Raw genomic sequence first — 22,369 nt, 5'->3', positions numbered from 1 at the left:
GTCTCATATGTAGCCATATGTTAAAGGATGAAGTGAAACATCGTACATCACCTGATTCACATTTCAATATATTTATATTTTTTTCTGTTAATACCAACTATTTGATGCCATATTTTACCTTTATTATAAAAAAAATAAACTACCATCACCTTTATAACTGATATAAGTCAAAAACTGATATACTGTACTTGCTAAATAAACTGATATGTTAATAAATGATAGGGAATCGACCTGACGGTGAATTGTCCCAAAACCATGGACTCAACTGAGAAGCTTGCGAAAAACTGTTTACCAGAGAGAGGTTAGTTCGTTTCCTCGCTGCAAGCGAGCGCCCATTTTGAATTTTTTGTATTTCCTTTCGTATCACTTTTCGTATCATTGAGACATATTTTCGTATTGTGGAATTTGTCCTATATTCATTCCTTTCGTAACATCGAAAATTTGTACTTCAGGTTTTCATTTATCAAGGACTCACTGTATTCTCAGTCAGTCCGAAATGTGTTGGGAAGTGCAAAATCGAATGGAGAATGTGGAACTGAACACTTATGTATGAGAAAACATGGATGAAAGAGTAATTTTTCTCTGAGTAACATACATTTTCATTCCATTTTGTCCCCTGAAATTGAAAAACCCATAAATTTTCATCTAACCATACGATCTTGAGTGTGACCAGGACAGGTACGTGGATGTAAGCTGGCCAGTCGTGGTGAGTCTGATGGGTGATGTCACTGCATGTGAATTTTCAAATTTCGTTGCCAGACCATCTGACCTGCGTGAGCATGAGTTTTTCCACATGTTGATATGACCTGTCGCATTATGTTGAGCTCATTAGAACAAAAACCTGTTAATCAAGTGCATGTTACTGAAGGATTGTGTGTGTGTGTGTGATATATATATATATATATATATATACAGTAATCCCTCTAATATCCGGACGCCCAATAACCGAACATCCCCACTAACCGAACCTTATCGTCCTGGGATCAAACATTCCCAAAATGGTCCGAAAATCCAAAAAAATTGGGAAAAAAATCGATTTTTTGCCGTCCGTAATTTGAACTTGCCGCGCGCGCGTAGAGCATTGTTTTGGTTCGTCATTCCTCCGACGTCCGATAGAGCGCCGCTGCATCCTCCCCACTTCCCGCCTGTCTCTCACCGCGACAAGACCTACGCTCTTCGTCATGGCTGCCCACGTGCTCGCTTTTGTGGTGGTGCCGTACTTGCTGCAAGGCCTCCTGCTGCTCTCTGCCCTACTCTTAGTGTGTGTGATGATGGCCCCGCCTCCTGAGAAAAGGAAGAGAGTGGTGTTGACTCTGGAGAAGAAACGGGAGATATTGGAGAAGGTTGATGCGGGTTGGTCTTCCTCTCGCATTCTCCGCGAGTTCAACCTGGCCCGGTCGACTTTGTTTGATATCAAGCGTTCCCGAGACAAGCTCATGCAGTACACGGCTGACTTCTCGTCGAGAAGCAAACACAACGTGGAGAGGAAGGTTATGTTTACCCCCAAGTATGCAGAGATCGACCGCTCCACGTTGATTTGGTATCGACAGCAACGTGCAGCTGGTGTGATGGTACGTGGAACGGAGCTGAAGGCTGCTGCTGAGAAGTTTGCAAGGCTTCACGACGCCCTAGACTTCAAGGCATCCGAGGGTTGGCTCTTCGCGTTCAAGTTGCGACATGGCCTTACTAACCGTAAAGCACATGGCGAAGCATTGGATGCTAACGAGGATGGAGTGGACGAGTTTCGGCACAAGGTGAAAGGCTTGATCGACAGGGAGGGCCTCACTCTCGGTCAAGTCTATAACGCTGACGAAACTGGCCCTATTCTATCGCTCGGTGCCAACGAACACTCTCGCCGATGAGACGGAGAAGCGTGTACCTGGCCGCAAGCTTTCTAAGGAACGGATATCTGCTTTGTGTTGTGCCAATGCTAACGGCATGCACCGGCTTAAGCCCGTTATTGTTGGCCGTGCAAAGCAGCCTCGGTGCCTTCGTGGGGTGATGGATGTCCTTCCTGTCGTATGGTACCATTCTTTGAAAGCATGGTTCACAGCTGTGATTTTCAAAGACTGGTTTCACCATCACTTCGTCAAGGAGGTCATACATTACCAGACGAAGACACTGGGAATTCCTCGCGACCAGGTAAAGGCTCTCCTTCTCCTCGACAATGCACCTGCCCACCCGTGCGACAAGGACTTGGTTGCTGAGAATGGCCGTATTAGGTGCATGTTTCTGCCACCTAATACGACTGCTCTCATTCAACCAATGGACCAAGGAGTGATCGTGGCAACAAAGCGCCTGTACCGTCGGAAGTTCCTGGACGAGGTGATGGTGGTTCTCGGACGCGAGGACGAGCGCAGGGAAGGACGTGACACTCGAGGCAAGCGGACTTTGGAAAACCTTCGCCGCAAAAACATCAACACTGCGCTGAACAACTGGCATAGAGCAAGGAAGGAAGACCCATTGAAAACTATTGAAAAATCTTGGTCTCGACAGCTTATCGGAACAGATGTAGATGTACGATTTCCTAGGGTTAGACGTGGATGACTTCCATGCACGGCTACGTACGAACGGCGACGATGTTGATTTGGACTATGTTCGTGAGTGGTTGGACGACGACGAGTGCGATCCTGGGTATCAGACGTTGTCTGATATCGAGATCGCGTCTTCGGTTGCTGGTGTCAGTCCCGAACTTGAAGATTCCGACGACGAAGGCGATGATGATGCAGACTCCGCCCAGCAGGACACTACTCCAGCCATCCCCAAGCTGAGCGCACTCCGGGAACATCTAGAGTTCGTCCTAGACTACCTGGAACACCCGGACTGCGACAGGGAGATGGGGCCCTTGGGACTCGTGGAGGAAGTGCGTGCTTTCCGGCAGCGCATCATCAATCGCCAGAATCGTCGGTCCTTGCGTCAGTCAACAATTGACAGTTTTTTCAGGCCCGTGACCCCCGCTGTGCCAAGCCCTGGTTCCACTCCGTTGCCTCCCAAGACAGGCCCTCATGCTCCGAGCCACAGCCCAGCACATCAGCTACAGTGGAGTCACCGCTCGACGTGAGTTTGCGGCTGTCTTCAGAGTCTTCTGTAGTCGGTGCGCCATCACCACTACCCACCGATGCACCCCTTGGACGCCTGCCAGTGATACTCTCGGGCTCTGACAGTGAATAAACAGCAAGAACTTCTCCACTAGACCACACGGGAATTTTGAGTGTTGTGCAGTGAAAAAAACGGTGTGTTGTGTCAAGGTTTTCAAGTTGGGAGAAAAGACTAAGTAGAAAAGAAATTTAACGTAACTAACCTTCTTTGTTTTGGCTTTGGAAACTTAAAAAAACTTGGGAAAAGTTAATGTGCAACACTTAAATTTAATGGAACATTATTTGGACTAAAGTGAACACTGTGAAAAGAACGGACTTCTGTGTGTTAGTGACTAAGTTCAGTGCAAGACTTCAGGAAGAGTGTAGTGCAAGTGCTTCAGGAAATCGTTCTTACTGTCAGAGTCCGAGAGGAGGCGGTTATTCATCGAGGTGGCCAGGGACTTGCTGTAAGTAGCCAAAATGTTTCATGTTGTACTATTTTCCATACTATATTTACCAGAATGTTTCATATTGTATTTTTTCCCATACTATACTTACCAGAAAGTGTCATACTGTACTTCTTTCCATACTAAACTTACCTCATGCATGTGCAGTAGGAATGTGTTTTTCAGAGTTCGGTTAGGTTCGGTTAGGTTAGGTTCGGTTAGAGTCCATAAGTACAGTACCAGAATGTTTATTAATGTATGAACATACTTCTAAACCCACATTTTATGTGTCTATTGCATTTATTTCAGTCATTTATGTGCCTTATTGGTGTGATTTGGGTGTTAAATAGGTGCTATGCATGTCCGGAGGGAGTTGTATAGGTGTTTCTCTGTGTTAGGGTCCGTAAGTACAAGTCCATAAGCTGGGGCCCAATATCCGGACAAAACCAATATCCGAACCTACCGATGGCTCTATTGATCCGGATATTGGAGTGCTTACTGTATATATATATATATATATATACACTCAATCCTTGAGTAACACGTGGTTGAGTAACACATTTTTGTTCTAATGCAGGCAGCATAATGAGACAAGTCATGGGAACACGCGGAAAAACTTGAGCTCACGCGGGAAGTCAGCTAGCCTGGGGATGAAATTTAAAAGTCGCGCGCTATGACATCACCCTCTAAACTCTGGGTACATTTCCTGGGCACATATTTTATGGGTATTTATCTCAGTACCACAGCCAGCCACCTCAGCCAATCAGCCCTAGTGAGATGGGATAGGTTAGGGTAGGTTAGGTTGCTGAAATTTTCCCTGGGAAGCACATTGAGCTTATTTTTGTGAAAAACCTGTGGTTAGTTTTGAAACGACTGGGCGAACGTTGTTCCTGGCTGAGGGTTCCTGGTGGTTTTTATGAATACGCATACAGATTGGAAATATGCTTCCTGGGCACACTCAAGGCCGAACGGTTTGATGAAATTTATGGATTTAGCAATTTCAGGGGAGAAAATGGAACGACAACGCATGCTAATCAGACAAAAAAAAAAAAAAAAAATCCGTTCTCGTAAGGTAGAGTTCAGTTCCACATTCTTGATTTGATTTCATGCTTCCCAACACATTTTGGACCAACTGGGCATATGGTTATCAGTCCTTTCTCATGCCTCACCTAGTTCTTACCCACACTTACTATGGATTTTGCAGTTTTAAGGGATGAAATGGAACAAAAATGTTTGCTAATTAGAGGAAAAGTTACTCTTTCATCCATGTGTTCTTGTAAGTTAGCATTCAGTTCCACATTCTTTGTTCTCGTGCCTCACCTAGTTCTACCCCACACTCATAATGGGTTTCGCAGTTTTAGGAGATGAAATGGAACGAAAATGTTTGCTAATTAGAAAGAAATACTTTCGTCTATGTGTTCTTGTTAGTGTTCAGTTCCACATTTTTCATTCGGTTTCGTGCTTCCCAACACATTTAGGACCGACTGAGCATACTGCTCTCAAGTCCTTTCTCGTGTCTCACAGACTCTACCTCACAGTCATATGGGTTTCGAGTTTTAGGGGACGAAACTGAACGAAAATGTTTGCTAAAAAAAAATATATATACAGTACTTCCATCAATGTGCTCCTGTAAGTGAGCATTCAGTTCCACATTCTTCGTTCTTCTTCTTCCTGATAGCCTTATGTTTGTCGGATTACTTCCGGGTGGTAAATAAACGTTTCATGCTAAATCTGTTTCCCCCATTGTTTTAAGCTGTGTTCCGCTGTCAACTTGTTTGACACGTCAGGGTTACAGCGAAATTATGGCCTGTCCTAACCTAAATGTTTAAACTTGACTTAACGTAGCTTAACTATACCTTATAATTTAACTTAACCTAACCTAGCATCCAGTTGGGAAGTTGGGAGACGAAAACCACCTTTGAGTACGTATGGAACAGTGGGTGCAAGGATTGTATGGGTGAGGATGAAAGTAGGTATACAAGCATGGACGATTGTATGTGTGTATGCCCCGACAGAGGATCGAGTGGCAAGAGTGAAAGATGAGTTTTGGGCGAGAGTAGAAGTGTGTATGGACAAGTTTGAGAGGAGCGAGAGAGTGCTGTTGCTTGGAGACTTGAATGGCAAAGTTGGGAATGTACGAGTGGATGGAGTGGTTGGTCAGTGGGGTGTGCCAGCTGACGTAGATGGGAATGGAAGTGCTTTGGTGGACATCTGTGCTTGTAAGGGGTTGGCAATAGCCAACACCTACTTTCGACATAAGATGATCCACCGGTATACATGGAGAGTAATGAGGAGGATGGATGATGAACTTGTTGAATGAAAGGCAATGATAGACTACGTGTGTGTGGATGAGCGAATGAGAAGACAAGTGTTGGATGCAAGAGTGTGGGGAGGGTGGGGGAATGGAGTCTCGGACCATCACTTAGTGATGGCCAAGGTAGAGCTGCAAAGAAAGTGGTTGAGGAGACGAAGGGGAAGACAGGAGGAAGCAGCTCCTGTGAGAAGAGTGGAGAAATTCCAAGATAGTGAGAAAATGATAGAGTATAAGAGCATAGTGGAAGAAAGATTGGGAAGGTATGAGCTATTGCAGATGGAAGGGGTGGTAGACGTATGCAAGGTATTCACGGAAGAGATAGGCGTAGCGTGTGAGGCGGTTTGTGGAGTGAGGAGGAGATGCAAGGGTGTGCAAGGGACAGCATGGTGGAATGATGAGGTGAAACGTGCTGTGGAACAAAAGAAGAAGGCATATAGTGAATGGTTAGCGAGTAGAGGTAGGGGAGAAGATGAGAGAAGGGAGAGGTATATGTGAGCAGGAGAAGGGAGGTTAAGAGACTGGTGAAGGAGAGTAAGAAGAAAGTGGATGAAGAGTTTGGGAGGAATCTGAGTGTGAAATGGAGGGAGCGTAAGAAATTGTTTTGGAAGGAGGTAAAGAATGTAAGGCAGTGTGAAAGTGGAAATATTAGGGGAGTGAAAGATAGGAATAATAGATTGTTGGTGGAGAAGAGAGAGAAACTGAGTAGATGGAAGGAGCACTTTGAGGATTTGTTAAATGTAGAGAGTGAGAGCAGTATGAGTATAAGTGGTTGGGGAATGGCTGGGAGAAGAAGAGATGAGAGGAGGGAGGAAGAGATCAGTAGGGCGGAAGTAGTGGAAGCGATGAAGAAGATTAAGTTGGGAAAGGCCCCAGGAATTGATGGAGTGTGTGGTGAAATGCTTAGGTATGGGGGTGAGATTGTCATGGAGTGGATATGGAAGTTGTGTAGATTGGCTTGGGAAGAGGGAAGGGTTCCAGAGGACTGGAAATCAGGTATAATTGTTCCTCCATACAAAGGAAAAGGGGAGAGAGAAGTATGTGGTAATCATAGGGGTATTTGCCTTCTTAGTGTGACTGGTAAAATATATGGTAGAATACTCATTGATAGGGTTAGGCATATGACAGAGGAGCTAGTTGGAGAAGAACAAGGGGGATTTAGGAAGGGAAAAGGGTGTGTAGATCAGATATTTGTTCTAAGATGTTTAGTGGAGAAGTATCTAGAGAAGGGAAGGAAAGTGTATGCTGCCTTCATGGACTTTGAGAAAGCTCACGACAAAATAGATAGGCAAGGTATGTGGAAGGTATTAAGAATATATGGAGTGGAGGGGAAACTGTTGAGTGCTGTGAAGAGTATGTACGAGGGAGCTAGGGCTGCGGTGCGAGTGGATGGTGAGCTGAGTGAGTTTTTTTTATCTCAATGTGGGACTGAAACAGGGTTGTGTGATGTCTCCATGGCTGTTTAATATATACATAGATGGGGTTGTAAAGGAGGTGCAGGGTAGGGCAGTGGATGTGGGGGTGGCTCTAATGAATGAGGGTGAGATTTGGAAGCTTCCGGTGTTGCTGTTTGCTGATGATACAGTACTGTTGAGTGAAGATGAATGGGAGTTGCAAGGTTTGGTGAATGAATTTGGGACAGTGTGTAGGAGGAGGAATCTGAAAGTTAATGTAAACAAAAGTAAAGTTATGGTGTTTGAGAGGAATGAAGTCACAGAGTGTGCAGTGAGGTTGGATGGTGTGGATATGGAGAATGTGAGTGCATTCAGTACTTGGGTAGTGTGATGAATAAGGATGGAACTTTGGGGGATGAAGTGCATGAAAGGGTACAGCATTGAAGGAAGGTTGTTGGTACACTGAAAGCAGTGATGAGAAATAGGGAGGTGAGTATGGAAGTTGAGAAGTCACTGCATGATAGATTTGTGATCCCTACCCTGACGTATGGAAGCGAGGCATGGACCTTGCAAGAGGGGAACAAGTCAAGAGTGAGAGCAGTGGAAATGAGTTACCTGAGAGGAGCATGTGGAGTGACGTGGAGGGACAGGTTGATGAATGAAGAAGTGAAGGAACGCTGTGGGGTGGATGTGGATGTGGTTGAGAAGATTAGGAGAAATACACTGAGGTGGTTTGGACATGTGAAGAGAATGGAGAAAGAAAGACTGACTAAGAGGGTGTATGTAGGTGAGGTGGAGGGAAGGAGAGGGAGAGGTAGACTGAGGATGAGGTGGAGGGATGGAGTTGAGAGGTATATGAGGGAGGGGGGGTAAGTTGGGGGGAGGGTAGTCAAATGGTGGGTGACAGAGCGACTTGGAGGCGTTTTGTCTGCGGCCACCCTTTGCGGGATTAGGGCGTCGGGCTATAGATAGATAGATAGATAGATAGTACGTCAAGACAATCATATTATGGGTTAAGGAACGTGATGATAAAAAGTGGGAATATTTTCAGCAGGAAAAGGTAATTTACCACCCTGAAAATAGTCAGAAGAATACAGAAAACAAACTGGAGGAATATGGACTGAATTGGTAAGGTCCCTCCACTGCTTTAAGGGAAGCATACATTTACCGAAATGGCAAAAAAAAAAAAGCATAGCATAAAGAAAGCACCGTCATAAAGGTTTGGAAGGACCGGGAGAAGATAAAGATCGTGCATAGGAAGTGATACAAATCTGGCAGCTGTGAAAATTTATATGTTATCCTGAAACTGACTGAGAAGCTTTTAGGGTGTTATGTGGAGCATCAGAGAAAGCAGACTCTCACTTTTACCCCTTCTAACCACCTTACCCCACGTACTTTACCTCCACCTATACGCACCATCAGGTAAAACACTGAAAGAGATATAACTGTTGTAATTAAAAACATCAGTGGTATTAAAAGTAGCATTAACAAAAAGAGAAGTTGGACTGGGTCAATGTCACCTCCGCTGGGTGGCTCCCCGGTATTTTCCTCCCGCCCCCAACCCCAATGTTGTCAAAGTGTCGCCTTTTCATATCATGTGGCCTTTGGGAGAGACGTTAGGCCGTATAGTTAGACTAAAATTTACGGGTCTGGCTGTTTTAGGGAACGAAATGGAGCGAAAATGTTTGCAAACCAGAAAAAAGGTACTTTTTCATCCATGTGTTCTCCTGAGTTAGCGTTGCGTTTCACATTCTTCGTTCGGTATCGCTCTTCCCAACACATTTCGGACTGATTGAGCAGTTTAGCCATGTGCTTAGTCTGTCAGAAATGTGTTGGGAAACACGATATCAAACGAAAAATGTGAAACTGAATGCTAACTCGCGAGAACATACGGATGAAAGTAATTTTTTCTGGTTAGCACAAATTTTCGTTCTATTTCATCCCCTATAACTGCCAGACCAATAGATTTTCATCTAACCATATGGCCTAAGGTCTCTCCTGAAAGCCACATGATATGAGAGAAGGCGAAACTTTGACAAAACATTGGGGTTGGAGGATGGGAGGAAAATACCGGGGAGCTACGTATCAACAAAAAGGTACCCAGCCCAACTTTCATTTTTGTTAATGCTATTTTTAATACCATTGATGTTTTTAGTTACAACAGTTATATCTTTTTCAATGTTTTACCTGATGGTGGATGCAGGTGGGGGTAATTTACATGGGGTTAGGTGGTAAGAAGAGGTAAAAGTGAGAGTTTTGGAAAGTTGCCAGAACACATTGTACCATTATACATGTAAACATATTGTCTGAGTGATGCGGATTTGAGTATCACGGTCCTTGTCCAGTCCCTATTGCCCGCGGTACTCAAGGTTTGAGTGTATATATATATATACAGTATTTATATTTATATATATACACTCAATCCTCATAAATTGCGGCAATTTGGGTCTGGACCACTGCCACGATTTACAAATTCCGTGGTTTATAAATAGTAACTTTTATGTGAAAAATGAATTTGGGTCTGGACTTTGGCCAACCACCCCCCACAGCACCCTACCTACACCTATCTAGGCACCATCAAACACAAACATACAAATTTAGGAATATTCAGTGCATGTATTTAATAGAAATAAGAAATGTTAACGGATCTCACCTTAATCCTATGACGATATTGCTTAAGTGAATGGAGTGGGGTGGTGCTGGGAAGAACTTAGAACCTCTCAGCACTTGTTCTTCCCAAACTCTTTTGCCAGCTTTGAAGACTTCTCTCCCTTCTCAACACGACAAATGAGCTCCAAACGTTGACTGTACGACAACGACGGCTGCTTCTTGATGCCATTCTGTTTAGAGCGCTTCATCGGGGGTTCGGGAGGGGCCATGGAAGGTAGGAGGCAGGGGGGAAGGTGCACAAAAAATGGCAGGTAGCTCTCGTACTCCACGGCGATGGTCTGTAGTGTGCGGACTGGCGGGAAGAACAACAACAACGTGGCAGCATTAGTATGCACACTTGCCACCAGGGATGGGTGGTGATTGGTTGTTGGGTCGCGATTTTCAAATTGAATGCCGCGGTTTACAATTCTCCTTGGAAAAGGCCCACTTCAGTGCTTAGGTCCGTGATTTTCGTTGCTTAACAGCGATTTAAGGGTGCTGGCAGTCTGACAGCCATTTAGCCATGATTTACGAATCCGTGATTTATAAACACGCGATTTACGAGGATTGAGTGTATATGTATATTTGTCTTAAAGAACTTTGTATAAACTTGTAGAGAAGTTTTGTAGATTAGATATATATATATTAAACTTGTGGACGAGCGGTTGTTATACGTGAGTAACTTTGTAAGTAGATAATCTTCGTTCCCATTTGTCATGCAATGACAGGAGAGGTAAAGAATAGTATGGGACTATTTGTATTTGTCTTGGAAATATTAACAAAGTCTCTCACACACGAGTGAAGTATAAGTAGAGTCCCGCCTGCTACCTCCTGTCTCGCTCTCTCTCTCTCTCTCTCTCTCTCCTCTCTCTCTTCCATGTTGCTAAGCCCTTCTCCCTACTACCTGCCTGTTCTATGGCCTGTCTCCTTCTGACCTCTTGACTCCTAAATTCTGGTGTAGCAGGGGTCGTGTCATGTGTGTTACACTGTGGTTGGAAAGTTCCAGAAACCTGTGTGTGAGTATGTTTGCATGTGTATGTATGGTCACAAGGCGCTGTCGTGTGCCTATAAAGCATTCCTTGAGTTAAGAGTGTGTAGGCATGTTTAGCATTGCTCGATTCTGGCAGACATAGTACCTTCTCATCATCTGACTTCCTGCTTCTATCTGTCTCTCTATCAATCTATTTATCTGTTTATCTGTTATGATTTGTTATTATAATATGGAGACCTGACATTGCTTGGCCTCGCCGCTGAAGGTCCTCCGACAGCAATTATCATTGACATATGCTAATCTATTAGTACATAATATTGATTATAATATTGTATACATATAATATTCGTAGTAAATTGCAATGATCAAGTAATATTACATTTTAAACAAGTTGTATACATAATTGAACAAATGCAATGGTTGTCATATGACATTTTGTAAGATGTGTATGTATAACAGTCTATCTATCTATCTATAGCCCGACGCCCTAATCCCGCAAAGGGTGGCCGCAGACAAAACGCCTCCAAGTCACTCTGTCACCCACCATTTGACCCCCCTCCCCCCAACTCACCCCCCCCTCCCTCATATACTTCTCAACTCCATCCCTCCACCTCATCCTCGGTCTACCCCTCCCTCTCCCTCCCTCCACCTCACCCACATACACCCTCTTAGTCAGTCTTTCACTCTCCATCCTCTCCACATGTCCAAACCACCTCAGTGTATTTCTCCTAATCTTTTCAACCACATCCACATCTACCCCACAACGTTCCTTCACTTCTTCATTCGTCAACCTGTCCCTCCATGTCACTCCACATGCTCCTCTCAAGTAACTCATTTCCACTGCTCTCACTCTTGACTTGTTCCCCTCTTGCAAGGTCCAAGCCTCGCTTCCATACGTAAGGGTAGGGATCACAATACCATCATGCAGAGACTTCTTAACTTCCATACTCACCTCCCTATTTCTCATCACTGCTTTCAGTGTGCCAACAACCTTCCTTCCCTGCTGTACCCTTTCACGTACTTCATCCCCCAAAGTTCCATCCTTACTCATCACACTACCCAAGTACTTGAATGCACTCACATTCTCCATATCCTCACCATCCAACCTCACTGCACACTCTGTGACTTCATTCCTCTCAAACACCATAACTTTACTTTTGTTTACATTAACTTTCAGCTTCCTCCTCCTACACACTGTCCCAAATTCATTCACCAAACCTTGCAACTCCCATTCATCTTCACTCAACAATACTGTATAACAGACATACGCATATAATTGTGCAATGGTAATACTGCTAGGTTACTACATTACATATTGAGTTATCCCTTTAGTAATGTGTAATATTTCACCTAACTTGTAAGATGATTCTGGTAATACAGAATTGTGGTATAATTGTATGACTTATTGTAGTAACATTGTGGTAATACATAATTGTACGTTGGGTCTGGTTAGTACTTGGATGGGTGACCGCCTGGGAACACCAGATGCTGTTGGCATAACGTTCTCCCTACGTGTCAAGTGGGGTTGGTGGAGGATTAGTGCCCCTCCCTGTAAAACAATTAACTCTAAGCCCTTGGCCACCTCGTTTGGGATACATGGCATCTGGCAATGAATGAATGAAATATTGTGAATTATTACATAATTGTATTGTAATTGTTACTTTGTAGTAACATTGTAGTAATACATAATTGTAACATTTTATGAATTGTTACATAATATTGTGGTAATGCATACTTGTGTTGGCCTTATAATTGTAGTTACATTTTGTTAATGCAACTGTTACATAATTGTGTTGGCCTTATAATTGTAGTTAAAGTTACATAAAAGTTACATCTTGTTAATGCAGCTGTTACATAATTGTTACATATTGTTTGTAGTTACATAATTGCAGTTAAAGTTACTTAAAAATTACATCTTGTTAATGCAACTGTTACATAATTGTTACATATTGTTTGTAGTTACATAATAGTAGTTAAAGTTACATAAAAGTTACATCTTGTTAATGCAACTGTTACATAATTGTTACATATTGTTTGTAGTTACATAATTGTAGTTAAAGTTACATAAAAGTTACATCTTGTGAATGCAACTGTTACATAATTGTTACATATTGTTTGTAGTTACATAATTGTAGTTAAAGTTATATAAAAGTTACATCTTGTTAATGCAACTGTTACATAATTGTTACATATTGTTTGTAGTTACATAATTGTAGCAAGTGTAAGATAATGCAATCATTTGTTGTTACATAATTGTTACATATCGTTTGTAGTTACATAATTGTAATAATTGCAGTCCTGACATTGAATCCAGTCATGCTGCGGTCGATGATATGATGTGCCATGCCACTAGTTTGTGGAGACAACAATTTGCTTTTTTGTTTGTAGTTTATGTGGTATTTTGGCATTTGTAGTAACACTTACACTTATTTTCATTTGTTTGTTATGTGATCTTTCTCTATTTCTTTTTCTTTTTTTTTGTACGTATTGATTTTCTATAGTTTGTTTTTCTTCGTTTGTCTACGCTTTTTCTGTGTTGTTCATTCATTCATTGCCAGACGCCATGTATCCCAAACGGGGTGGCCAAGGGCTTAGAGTTAATTGTTTTACAGGGAGGGGCACTAATCCTCCACCAACCCCACTTGACACGTAGGGAGAACGTTATGCCAACAGCATCTGGTGTTCCCAGGCGGTCACCCATCCAAGTACTAACCAGACCCAACGTTGCTTAACTTCGCTGATCGGACGGAAAGCGGTGTACTCAGCGTGGTATCCATGGTTGCATAATTGCTGGCTAATTTCCTAGGGACCCTTTTTTAAGGTTTAGTTTATATTGCACAGATATTACTGAAAATGATATTATATAGTCCCATATTTTTTTATTTTATATAAAAAAATATATATATACACTATATACAGTATTAACTATATACACTGACTTGTTCTTCACTTGTACCTATCGTGGGCTGTATGTGTCAGCACTGTGTGGAAATCATTGTCTTTACGATTGTGTTGAAGATGTTCACTCTTGCTAACGTCATTTGTGTTGGCCATTTTTTTTCCTTTTCTGGTTTTCCTTGTAACTTAATTTATCTGTTTCCACAAGGTAGCTTTAATTAATAAATGTTTAATACAGTTCTTTTAATCGCTCACTGAGTAACTGTGATGGTATATTTTCTTTATCACTTTGTAGATGTAATAATGTATAGCTGTATGTATTCAACACGTATTTTATGTAGGTATAAATGGTAACACTCGTTGGTAGTAAATAAATGCTATAATAAATGAATGAATATATACAGTGTAGAATATTTATTGTTGGTGCAAGTATTTAATGATTGAATTACGAAGATAATTGAAGTAGGTACACTATGTATTAAAGTTGTAACTATACAGCAGGTTTTATATGTTTGTGCAAAATGTGTTGTCTGTCACTGTGTATTGTATAAATGAAGTAACTATGTAACTCAGTACCGTGGTGGAAATGGTGTGAGTGGTGTTGCACGTGGTGATAGCGTTGTTCTTCACGGGTTGATTGACGTGTTGTGGGGTGTCAGACACATGTTGATACGTATGGTGACGTCAACTTCCCACACTGGTAGCTGTGGTGAGTAAATGAGTAGCGATGAGTAACTTGAGTGAAGATGAGTGAGTAAGATGAGTTGTGAATATGGGCTTGGTATTCGCTTTGTTGTCTTGACCTCTTCACTCCTGCGTCAGCGGTGGAGGTTGGGTGGATGTAGCAGAGAGAGGAGGGTGAGGTCTGGTGGTTGTGAGTTGTGAGTCATATCTCACTCTTCGTTTGTTTGTTTGTTTTTTCTTTCTTGATGTATTCTCGGTCCTTTTTTCTTGTGATTTACTCGTTGTAGGATGAAGACTGCCACTACTTGTAGGAGCGTGTAGAAGATTATACAGACAACTCGTGGAGTTGTTACTTGTAGTTGATTGTAGATGGTTGTAGATCATTGGATTGTCGTAGAAATATGCAAGATTGTTTGTATCAGTACTTTGTTAAACTACTGGCAAGACGTCGTGTGATCACTTCTAATTCAGCGTGATGATCGTGGAGACGGAGGGGGGGTTGGAGAGAATACTGTCAGGAGCTGGTTGTGAGTTGTTGGTTGTGAGAGGTATTTTTTTGTTTTGTTTTCACTCTTCATAATGAAGAATCAATTGTACACTCGTGGGCTTGTATTTTGTAGGAATTTATTGTAGAACTGAAGCTAATCTTGTAGAGTGTCGCCTGCTTTTGTAGAAATTCACTGTTGATTCGAAGACGAGGTCTGTACTTTCGCTGACCACCAAATGTCTTAAAGAACTTTGTATAAACTTGTAGAGAAGTTTTGTAGGTTAGTTATATATATATTAAACTTGTGGACGAGCGGTTGTTATACTTGAGTAACTTTGTAAGTAGATAATCTTCGTTCCCATTTGTCATGCAATGACAGGAGAGGTAAAGAATAGTATGGGACTATTTGTATTTGTCTTGGAAATATTAACAAAGTCTCTCACACACGAGTGAAGTATAAGCAGAGTCCCGCCTGCTACCTCCTGTCTCGCTCTCTCTCTCTCTCTCTCTCTCTCTCCTCTCTCTCTTCCATGTTGCTAAGCCCTTCTCCCTACTACCTACCTGTTCTATGGCCTGTCTCCTTCTGACCTCTTGACTCCTAAATTCTGGTGTAGCAGGGGTCGTGTCACGTGTGTTACACTGTGGTTGGAAAGTTCCAGAAACCTGTGTGTGAGTATGTGTGCATGTGTGTGTATGGTCACAATGCGCTGTCGTGTGCCTATAAAGCATTCCTTGAGTTAAGAGTGTGTAGGCATGTTTAGCATTGCTCGATTCTGGCAGACACAGTACCTTCTCATCTTCTGACTTCCTGCTTCTATCTCTCTCTCTATCAATCTATTTATCTGTTTATCTATTATGATTTGTAATTATAATATGGAGACCTGACATATTATCATCATCAGCCATTTGAGTGTTCACTGCAGGACCGGCCTATCCCAGCCGAAGTGGGGATGATACAACCTATGTATCTCTACCAAGTGGCTTAGGCTGTCTGGTAGAGATTGTATGTAGGGTGAGAAGTGCTTGTAAGTGTGTTTTTAGTGTTGAAGTGGCTTTGGATGTGTGTGTAGTCTATGAACCAAGTGTAATCTGCTTGTCGTAAAAGGCGACTAAAAGGGTTGGCGGAGGGTTAGTGCCCCTCCCCGAAAAACAACTAACTAAAAAAACAAACAATAAGCCTCGGACAAGGACTGACCAAACGATGACGACCAAGGACCGGACAAAGGACATGGTCATCGGAACGTGGAATGTAAGGGGAGCGAATGATGAGGTGAAAGAGAGAGAGATTGTCCCGGTGCTTGAGGGTGCGAAAGTGGATGTATGTGGAGCAACTGAAACAAAATGGAGAGGAGAAAGTGTGAGAGAATGGGAGTATGGATTGGGTATAAGTGCAGGAGTAGGTGAGAATGAGAGGGCAAAGGAAGGAGTATGTATAGTTGTGAGTAAAAGATGGAAGAGGAGCATCAAACAGTATGGATCAGTTGGGTCAAGGATTGTGTGGGTAAAGTTGAAAGTTGGAATACAAATGTAGGCGATTGTGTGTGTGTATGCGCCAACGGAAGATCGTGCTAGAAAAGTGAGAGAAGAGTTCTGGACAAATGTAGAAGTGTGCATGGAAAAGTTTGGAAGGAATGAGAGAGTGTTTTTGATCGGTGATATGAATGGTAAAGTTGGGAATGTGAAGGTGGATGGAATAGTTGGTGAGTGGGGTGTGCCCGCTGAGATAGATGAGAATGGGAGTGCGTTAGTGGATATTTGTGCTGGGAGGGGGTTGGTGATAGCCAATACCCTCTTCAGGCATAAAATGATCTACAGGTATACATGGTGAGTGATGAGAAGGGTGGGTGGTGAACTGAATGAAAGGAAGGCAATGATTGATTATGTGTGTGTGGATGAAAGGATGCGAAGATGTGTAATGGATGCAAGAGTTTATAGAGGTTGGGGGAGTGGACTTTCTGACCACTACTTGGTGGTGGCCAGAATTAGAATTCAAGTAAGATGGAGGAATAGAAGAAAGGAAAGATGAGAGGGTGGAGTAGTTGCAAGGAGAGTGGAAAGGTTACAAGAGGATGAGAAAAAGGCAGAGTATAAGAGAGAAGTGGAGGAATGATTGGGCAAATATGAATTGGAGCAGATGGGGGACGTGGAAGGTGTGTGTAGGATATTTACAGAAGAAATATGTGCAGCATGTGATGTGGTGTGTGGAAGGAAGAGAAGACGGAGGGGGGTGCAAGGAACAGCGTGGTGGACTGAAGAGGTGAAACAGGCTGTGGCACAAAGAAATAGGGGCATGGAAGAAGTTGAGAGGCGGATGAGAGAGTTATATGTAGAAAGAAAGAGAGAGGTGAAAAGATTAGTAAGAGAGAGTAAGGAGAGAGTGGATGAGGAATTTGGAAGGAATATGAGTGTAAAGTGGAGGGACTGTAAGAAAATGTTCTGGAAAGAGGTGAAAAGAGTAAGACAGGGTGGAAGTGAAGTTAGGAGGGGAGTGAAAGATAAAAATGGTAGATTACTAGTGGAGAAGGGAGAAAAAGTGAGCAGATGGAGAGAACACTCTAAGGAATTGTTGAACATAGAGGATGGAAGTAATGCGAGTATAAGTGGCTGGGGAATGGCTGGGAGAAGGAGGGAGGTGAGAAGACAGGAAGAAATCAGTAGGATAGAAGTTGTGGAAGCAATGAAGAAAGTTAAATCGGGGAAAGCCCTAGGAAATGATGGAGTGTGTGGTGAAATGCTGAAGCATGGGGGAGAGATAGTAGTAGAATGGATATGGAAGATGTGCAGATTGGCCTGGGAGGAAGGTAGAGTCCCGGAGGATTGGAAGTCAGGTATAATTATTCCCTTGTACAAAGGAAAAGGGGAAAAAGAAGTGTGTGGTAATCATAGGGGCATTTGTCTTCTTAGTATAATAGGAAAAGTGAATCGTAGGATACTTATAGACAGAGTTAGAGAAAGAACAGAGAAATTAGTTGGAGAAGAACAGGGAGGCTTTAGGAAGGGAAGAGGTTGTGTAGATCAGATATTCATTCTTAGATCTTTAGTGGAAAAGTTTCAAGAGAAGGGAAAGACGTTGTATGCTGCTTTCATGGATTTGGAGAAAGCATATGACAGGGTGGATAGACAAGGATTGTGGAAAGTGTTAAGAATATATGGAGTAAATGGGAAGTTGTTGAATGCTGTGAAGAGTATGTACAATGGTGCAAAGGCTGCAGTGCGTGTGGATGGTGAACTAAGTGAATTTTTCTCTTTGAAAGTTGGGTTGAAACAGGGATGTGTCATGTCTCCATGGTTGTTCAATCTGTACATGGATGGAGTAATAAAAGAGGTACAAAGTAGGGTAGTGGATTCTGGAGTGGCCCTGGTGAGAGAGGATAGTTTTTTTTTTTTTTTTTTTTTTTTTTTTTTTTAATGCGAGGAAGAAGGAACCAAAGGCTGTGGCCCGCAGTAACAGTTCCTTCCAAGAGAAAAACAAAATACAATAGAGAGCCAAATTCAAGATCCGATCATTTTGAGATGCCTGGACACACTGCGTTTGAAAGACTGGAGATCATAGGCAGCAGGAAATACAGACAGAGGGAGACAGTTCCAGAGCTGACCTGTTGCATAAATGAAAGACTGGGAGTAACGGTTAACTCTTGCATTAGAGAGTTGGACAGAAAAGGGATGAGAGTTTGCTGCCAGACGGGTGCTACGCGCCCGTCGTAGAGGTGGAGGAATGCAAGCAGACAGTTCAGAGGAGCAGTGACCATTAAAGTAGCGATAGAAAAGAGATAAAGATGCAACAGTGCGGCGAAGAGACAGAGGTTGAAGGGAGTCAGTAAGAGGAGGAGAGTTAATGAGACGAAAAGCCTTTGACTCCACCCTATTGAGAAGAGCTGTATGTGGGGAGCCTCCCCACACATGAGAGTTGTACTCCACACAGGGGCGGATAAAACCTCTGTATAGAGTCAACAATTGTGCAGGGGTAAAGAAAGAGCGGAGTCGGCTTAGCACACCCAATCTCTTGGAAGCAGATTTTACAAGAGATGTAATATGATCTTTCCAAGATAAGTCCTGAGTAAATGAAACCCCAAGCATGTTCAAGGATGATGCAGGACTAAGCTGAACATTATCAAACATCAATGGGTATACCTGTGGAAGATTTTGTCGGGTTGATAGGTGTAAGAACTGAGAACTGAGTCTTAGATGCATTAAAGACAACCATATTGTTTTTACCCCAGTCAGCGATACGAGCCAAGTCAGACATTAGGCGTGCCATAGCCTCATCCCTTGTTTCTTGAAGTAACTTTTGAGATGGGCGTTGCGGGAACCGAATGGAAAGGTGAAGGGTGGAGTCATCAGCGTATGAGTGGATAGGGTTAGATGTACAGCTTAGAAGATCATTGATGAATAAAAGGAAGAGAGTTGGTGATAGGACAGAGCCCTGAGGAACACCACTGTTGATAGATCTAGGAGAAGAACGATGGCCGTCTACAACAGCGGCTATAGAACGACCAGAAAGGAAGCTAGCGATGAAGGCACAGATAGAAGGATAGAAACCGTAGGAGGGCAGTTTGGAAATTAAAGATTTATGCCAGACTCGATCGAAAGCCTTTGAGATGTCAAGTGCAATGGCAAAGCTTTCGCCAAAGTCCCGAAAGGAGGATGACCAGGAGTCTGAAAGGTAGGTGAGAAGATCGCCAGTGGAGCGTCCCTGACGGAACCCATACTGACGATCGGAAAGAAGGTTGTGATAGGAAAGATGCCTTAAAATCTTTCTATTAAGAATTGACTCGAAAACTTTTGAAATACAGGACGTTAAAGCAATTGGACGATAGTTGGAGGTTTGGGAGTGGTCACCTTTCTTTGGGACTGGCTGAATGAGAGCAAACTTCCAGCAAGAAGGAAAGGTACAAGTTGACAGACAAAGGCGAAAGAGTTTGCCTAGGCAGGGTGTAAGCACAGAAGCACAGTTCTTGAGAACAACAGGAGGGACCCCATCAGGCCCATATGCCTTGTTAGTACTGAGGCCAGTGATGGCAGAAAATACATCAACTGAAGAAATTTTAATGTCAGCCATGAGGAAGTCAGAGGGGGGAAGTGATGGAGGAACAGCACCGGAATCGTCTAAGGTGGAATTGGAGGAGAAAGTCTGTGCGATGAGATATGCTTTATCAGTAGAAGAAATAGCTACAGAACCATCAGAGTAGAAAAGAGGAGGGAAGGATGATGAGGTAAAGTTGTTAGAAAGATTTTTGGCAAGGTGCCAGAAGGAGCGGGAAGAATTCGAGTTGGAGAGTTGAGAGCATTTAGCATGGATGAAATTATTTTTAGTAGAGCGAAGAACAGACTTAGCACGATTCCGGGCAGAAACGTAAAGATGATGTGATTCAGGGGTGGGTTGGCTCCGGTACCTTTTGTAGGCCCTCTCCTTGTTGCGGACAGCATTAGAACAAGCGTGATTAAACCAAGGCTTTCTTGCGTTAGTCAAAGGATATGAGAAAAGAATGTATGCTTCCATGCCCGAGAGAATAACCTCCGTAATGCGCGAGGCACACTCAGATGGCTCCCGGCCATGGAAGCAATAATCATTCCAGGGAAAATCAAAGAAGTACTGCCTGAGGGCCTCCCAGTTCGCGGCTCCAAAATGCCACAGACGACGTTTCCCTGGAGGATCCACAGGCCGTACTGGAGTGATAGGACAGGTTAAGGTAATAAGGTTGTGATCGGAGGAGCCCAACGGAGAGAAAAGATTAACAGAGTAAGCAGAAGGATTAGTTGTGAGGAAGAGGTCAAGTATGTTGGAGCTCTCTCCAAGGCGGTCAGGGATTCAGGTAGGGTGCTGTACAAGCTGCTCTAGGTCATTAAGGATAGAAAAGATGTAGGCTTGTTCACCAGGTGGATCCGTGAAAGGAGAGGAGAGCCAAAGGTGGTGGTGAACATTGAAATCTCCAAGAATGGAGATTTCAGAGAAAGGAGAAATGGACAGAATGTGTTCCATCGTAGAAGTAAGATAGTCGAAGAATTTTTGATAGTCAGTAGAATTAGGGGATAAGTAAACAGCACAGATATATTTAGTCAGAGAATGACAGGAAAGCCGAAGCCAGAGTGTGGAGAATTCAGAAGAATCAAGTTCAGGAACACGAGAGCAAGATAAGTCGTTGCGTATGTATACACAACAGCCACCTTTGGCTTTGAAATGAGTATAGAGAAAGTAGGAGGATACAGAAAAGGGTTTGCTGTCGGTTGCCTCAGACAGCTGAGTCTCCGTCAGAAAAAGAAGGTGAGGTTTAGAGGAGGAGAGGTGGTGCTCAACAGAGCGAAAGTTAGATGAAAGGCCGCGAATGTTGCAGAAATGAAGAAGAAGAGAGTCAGACAGTGGTTCCAGGCACCTCGAGTCGTCACCGGGAGAGGGGCAGATGGCGGGGGCATTTATGGTCCCCCCCCCTGGGGACTCCGAGGCTTGATTGATAGACGCCATTTTTGTTGATTTTTGAAAAGGAAGTGTAGTGTGTACTGTGCATGTAGTTTGGTGAAGATAGTTAGAGAAATTTGTACTGGAGAGCATGCTGGCCTACTCTCTGTGTAACTGAGACACTGAAAAAGTTCAGCAAAGGGGGATGGTCAGGAACTAGTCCTGAGGGCTGATGAAATGGGAGCTCCAGCACTCCCTGTCATCAGCTTTCCATCCACCTCGGGAGTACTGCCCTGCTCGACTGGTGCTACAGTCTACTCCTCACTGCTACAGTCTACTCCTCACTGCTACAGTTTGGAAACTCCCTGTACTGTTGTTTGGAGATGATACTGTGTTGTTGAGTGAAGATTAAGGGGAGCTGCAAGGCTTGGTGGATGAGTTTGGGAGAGTGTGTAAGAAACGGAATATAAAGGTGAATGTAGGGAAGAGTAAAGTGATGGTCTTTGAGAGAGGTGAAGTCAGTGAATGTACAGCGAGGTTGGATGGTGAGGAATTGGAAAATGTGAGTACGTTTAAGTACTTGGGTAGTGTGATGAGTAAGGATGGAGGTTTGGAGGGTGAAGTGCTTGAAAGGGTACAGCAGGGAAGAAAGGTTGCTGGTTCTTTGAAAGCAGTGATAAGAAACAGGGAAGTGAGCATGGAAGTGAAAAAGTTACTACATGACAGTATTGTGATACCAACTGTAACGTATGGAAGTGAAGCTTGGACGTTGTTGGAAGGACACAAGTCAAGAGTGAGAGCAGTGGAAATGAGTTATTTAAGAGGAGCCTGTGGAGTCACATGGAGAGACAGGCTGACGAATGAGGATATAAAGGAGCGTTGTGGTGTGGATGTGGATGTGATAGGAAGCGTTATGAGGAACACACTGAGGTGGTTTGGCCATGTGGAGAGGATGGAGGGTGAAAGACTGACGAAGAGAGTGTATGTGAGTGAGATGGAGGGGGGAAGAGGGAGGGGTAGGCCGAGGATGAGATGGAG

The 22,369-nt window shown here is 43.3% G+C and overlaps 1 protein-coding gene and 1 pseudogene across 2 annotated transcripts in view; one reads left to right on the top strand and one right to left on the bottom strand.

Moving 5' to 3' along the window:
• Positions 1-22,369, top strand: part of LOC145404580 (uncharacterized) — a 97,419-nt gene that overhangs the window by 52,887 nt on the left and 22,163 nt on the right. The gene's annotated exons all lie outside the window — the stretch shown is intronic.
• LOC145404745 (5S ribosomal RNA) lies at positions 13,533-13,651 on the bottom strand (annotated as a pseudogene).

The sequence above is a fragment of the Coenobita brevimanus genome, chromosome 64 (genome assembly GCF_032717465.1).
Source record: "Coenobita brevimanus isolate Jiangsu-jjx chromosome 64, ASM3271746v2, whole genome shotgun sequence".
NCBI classification, from domain to species: Eukaryota; Metazoa; Arthropoda; class Malacostraca; order Decapoda; family Coenobitidae; genus Coenobita; species Coenobita brevimanus.
Note: the sequence above shows the minus strand (reverse complement) of the source record. Positions and strands in the feature narration are given on the sequence as shown.